Raw genomic sequence first — 5154 nt, 5'->3', positions numbered from 1 at the left:
CGGGCTGTGACCTGGACGGGTTTTTATTTTTAAGTGTGTGCCTAATCTGAATGTATTATAATCAGTTTTGGGATAAATATGATTTTTTTCTGGGGTGGGGGTAATTTGTTGGGTAAAAATTGTGATATAGGAGCTTCCTTTTCCGTCACAGCTCAGTTTCAAGTCACCCGGACTGACAGCACTTGAAGAGTATACACGTGATTTGTTCTATATTAAGTTATTAGATTTGAATATGACGACAAACAAAAAAAATTTAATTGTGATTGCACTACTGCTTGATGAAGAAGAATTAAATTCTGCTGTAACTAAAACAGCATCAAGAAAACGAAAACGTTTTTGGGTCCACGAAGCATGGAAAAAGCGTGGCACTGAAGGAGAGTTCAATACTTTGTATAAAGAACTAGTAGATGATGAACGTAAATTTTATGAATATTTTAGAATGTCTATGTATTCATTTAATGTTTTACTAAATAAAGTTGAGGATGATATTAAAAAAAAAAACGACATTTTGGCGAAAACCTATACCTCCAAGAGAACGACTCGCTGTAACTTTAAGATAAATAATTATATCACCCAATTATTAACTAATATAATGTTTAAGACTAAAGTATCGTTGTTTAGAATACCTATATTTTAATTACTCAACGTTATCTAATATGTTGTAAGCGATGTAATGCTGAAAAAATAATGGTACTAGTTAAAAAATAAAAAAATAAAAGAATAAAATTGGTTTTGTAAATTCAAATAATGTGTTTAATGATTTCTTAAAAAAATTATAAAAATGAACTGTCGATTTAATTTAATACATTCTCTGTTTAAAATTAAAAAAAAAACTTACATTATTGAAAATTGGTAGTGCTTTTACCATAGAGATAAAATAATATAATATAATATTATTTTATAATTATTATAATAAATTATTATTTTATATAATATTTACTAAAACGTGTTAGTTAGATATTTTTCAAATTTACTTTCGAGGGTTGATATTTGTATAAAACAGAGTTTGATTTACTTGATTCATATCTAATGGTAATTTTGGAGTAACTTCTGTATTTAAAATTTCAGAAGAATAATTTGCGTTAATTGGATATGAGGATGATGGTGTTGTTGATAATAGATTTTGATACAAACTGTTATTTATTTGAGATGACGGGCAAATGGGATGCCCAGACATTTGAAATAAAGATGTAGCCGATGTAGGATTATTGTAGCTATTTGTCTCAGCCTTCTGGTTTTCCATTATTTGTTACATATCGATGTCCTGAACAATAGAAAATATTTTGGATTTTGCCAAATTCAAATAGTATGGTGTAAATGTCTTCATCGTTACACTAATACCATTCAAAAATGAATCAACTGGAGGATCAGCGCTTGGTGACTTTTCTTTTAATTCTTTCTCATTCTCTTTTATAAAATATTTCATGAGTATCGAAGAAGCAGATTCAACTGGTTTTTCTTCGCAACGTTTCTTTATTTTTATCATTTTCTGTTAATTCGGGTTTGTCAACAACATTTACTTCGAACTTCGAACGATTCATCTTGTCCATTTTCCACATTTCCTAAACCTTCATCATCAGTATTACTTTCTTCATAATTTATATTAGATATAGTGTCTCTTTCTTGGAAGAAAGGCTTTAAGAAACTGAGTTGGTCCTCATATTTGTAGTTTTTCATTTTCAGCGGCTTGTCCACTGACTGTAACCTTTTTTTTCAATGATTTACGGTACTGATCTCTAAGATTTGTCCACCTACTTTTACACAAGGCAGCTAAAACATAAAATATTAATATTATCAATACATTTTTAAAATATACTTCAATTTTAAAATGTTGACATTTGACAACTTTAATAAACATTTATAACTATTTTGAAATGTACAAAGAGCAATAACTGTTTTCATGAATATTATTGTCTTTCAATTATTTATTTATTTTACAAGTAACGGGCAGTGTCCTTTGAATAGAATAAGATACATTAAACTTGTGGTATTTTTATTTCGACGATTATTCGATAAAATGGTTTCTCTGTTTTCATTGTTATAATTCAAAAATTAATTATCGTATTTATACGACTTTTAAACAACATGTTCATTTCATTATTTTTTATACATGATATTTTACATTAAAATATTTTGACTATATTTTTGAGGTATTTATAGATAGTTGAAATTTTCTTGTATTTTTCTAGAAATGTCAGAAAAAAATTAAGTTGATCAAACATTTTTAAAATTTAATACAATGTTTCTCATAAATAGTACCTACGTATCTGGTTTGAACGAATCTAAATTCGTTAGTCATAATGTTTAAAAAATTGAAAGTTCGCATTTTGATAGACTCATTAAAATCTCGAACATTTATAAAATATTTTTTAGCTAAAAATTTATGAAATGTTAAACTTTTATAGATAAGGATTGAACATTTTAAGCAAAGTTTCTCAAAAACAGTTCATTTTGTACCCAACAAATTTAAAAATGTATAAACACAGTATCTATATAGATTTTCTTATTTCTTAAATATGTTATAATGGATATTCATGAGTACCTATATACATTTTACATCTTTAACTAAAATATAGATTTTAAACTAAAATATAGTAGATACGATAAATTTTTGTTTTAAAAACGTATAGTTATATTATATTTATAAATTTATTTTTTATAGGCACTTGGCTACTGGTGATTCATTAAAAACCATTTCATTCAGTTACCGTCTCGGCCATACCTACAGTTTACGACATTGTAATTGAAACATGTAGCATAATTTCCCAAAAATTAATGCCAGAGGTTATAGCAATGCCAACCAAGGAGACCTGGAAAGAAATCGTTAACTAATTTTGGAGTACATGGAATTTCCCTAACTGTATTGCGCAATAGATGGAAAACACATCGTTATTCAAGCACCTCCGAAAAGTGTATCACAGTTTTTCAATTATAAAAAAACGTTCTCGGTAGTGTTGCTGGCATTAGTTGATGCGCAGTATAATTTTATAGCTGTTGATATTGGATCATACGGCAAGAACAGTGATGGGGGAATATTGGCACATTCAAAATTTGGAAAGGCATTGGATGAAGGAAAATTAAATATACCAGACGATACTGAACTGCCTGGCACCACTAATAAGGCACCGTACGTGATTTTGGGGATGAAGCTTTTCCGTTGAAAAGAAATCTCTTAAGACCTTTCCCTGGTAAACAGTTGGACGATGATTTAAAAAGAATATTTAATTATCGGCTGTCTCGAGCCAGACGTTGCTCTGAAAATGTCTTTGGAATATTGGTTCAAAAGTTCAGGATTTATAATAGACGGATACAATCAAAATCCGAAAACGTTGATAAAATAGTTTTAGCGACATGTGTTTTGCATAATTTTATTAAAAAACACGAAAACACCGCTTCTAATTATAAACATTCATCTGAAATAAATAATTTTTCTACCACCACACAAGTTTCAACACTAGAAAATATGCCAGCTCAAGGTGGAAATGCAACACAACAAGCTTTTACAGTCAGAGACATATACAAAACATATTTTAGTTCTTCTGCTGGTTCAGTTTCATGGCAAAATTTGAAAATTTGAAAACATTTATATACACCAAATCCAAATGACTAAATTAACTTTTGACAAAACATGTCATTACACTTCAAACTTCAAAGGGATAACTGGTAATAATCGGTATAAAATAATTCAATATCTAATATTATTACAAGGTTTTAAATAAAAATATAAAAATAAAACTTATTTTTAGAATATAGATAATAATAGATACCAAATTATAGCAAACATAAGTAATATAAAATTAAAATAATATTGTATAACTACAATTCCTTAATTTTATATTTAATGCTGTACAGTATTATAACATATTAGAATAATATACCATGTTAATTAATATAATATTTATATTGCCATGTAATAAAATCAATGTAATATTATATTATTGTATATAGGTATTATAGCAGGTACTGTATAGCGTAAGTAGATCTAATGATAGGTACTAGTTTTAAATAATAACCTATATTTTTAAATATTTTATATACTGTTTTCTACAATGAACAAAAATATTAATATAATATTAACTTTATTAAAAATGTTTATGAGTATATATAGTTTCAATAGTCAGTAGAATATAACTTAACATATTTTATAATTTATAATAAGTTCTGTTAAATTTTATATGATATGTTATTCAACTGCCAATATGTTAGTTAAAGTCAGTGCAAATCGAAATTGTTAAGCCAAAGTCATGTTTCTCCTACTATTTTTCCCGGTAGGGTATTTACATATATCCGATACTGACCGGGACGGGTAAATTGAATCTGGGTCGGCCGAGAAAATTTCGTCGCGATTTATATTTTTTTCCCCGGACACCACCGGCCATCCCGGATCGGACCCGTTCCGTCCATGTGAGAATAGGTGCATTTCAACAAATGACCTTTCGATTATCAGCGGTCTGTCATCGTCGTCACGTGAAAAGTAACCAATAACAATTTAGTTATTCGCAATAGTAGGCGTGCGCGCAGTGTTTAATTATGTCAGCGGTTCGACGTCGTAATCTTCACGCTAATAGTAACGTTCAACAAACTCGCATTACTCACAATAGTTCGGCGTGTACGGTGTGTTTAATTATGTCAATTGTCCGACGTCGTCATGATTACTCGAAAATTAATGTACAACAATTTCGCGTTACTCTTAATAGTTCGGCGTGCGAGGTGTGATTGATTATGTCAGCGGTCGGACGCCGTTATGGTCACGCTATATTATGTAACCTACAACAAATTCGTGTTACTTGCAATAGTACGGCTTTATCACAGTGGTAGTTAGTTTGACTCTGTTCGATCGACACTCTCTTTGCCTACAAAAATTCGCGCAAACCGCCTGGTTTCGATTATCAGTGGTTCGATATCATCATGGTCACGCGATATGTAACCTATTACAAATTGGTGTTACCCACAATAGTTCAGCGTCGCCGTGTGTTTAATTATGTCAGCGGTCCGTCGTCGTCATCGTCACGCAAAATGTAATGTACAACATTTTCGCGTTACTCTCAATAGCTCGGCGTGCTAGGCGTGACTGATTATTAGCACCTCTTTAGACGAACGCTTTTTCTCGCGCGCCAATACTTCGCGCCAAGCATGCAGTCAATCGCGACGGAT

The 5154-nt window shown here is 30.2% G+C and overlaps 1 pseudogene across 1 annotated transcript; it reads right to left on the bottom strand.

Moving 5' to 3' along the window:
• Positions 1-970: 970 nt before the first annotated feature.
• On the bottom strand, positions 971-4833 carry LOC149055994 (uncharacterized; annotated as a pseudogene). Its single transcript, XR_016191508.1, has 2 exons — positions 4597-4833; positions 971-1770 (listed from the first exon to the last, which is right to left on the bottom strand). The product of XR_016191508.1 is annotated as an uncharacterized LOC149055994 (transcript).
• Between the last annotated feature and the right edge of the window lie 321 nt (positions 4834-5154).

This window comes from Diuraphis noxia, unplaced genomic scaffold, assembly GCF_037042655.1.
Source record: "Diuraphis noxia isolate RWA-SAM2 unplaced genomic scaffold, SU_Dnox_SAM2 contig0004, whole genome shotgun sequence".
Lineage (NCBI taxonomy): Eukaryota > Metazoa > Arthropoda > Insecta > Hemiptera > Aphididae > Diuraphis > Diuraphis noxia.
The sequence above is the reverse complement of the archived record's forward strand: the minus strand, read 5'-3'. Positions and strand labels throughout refer to the sequence as shown.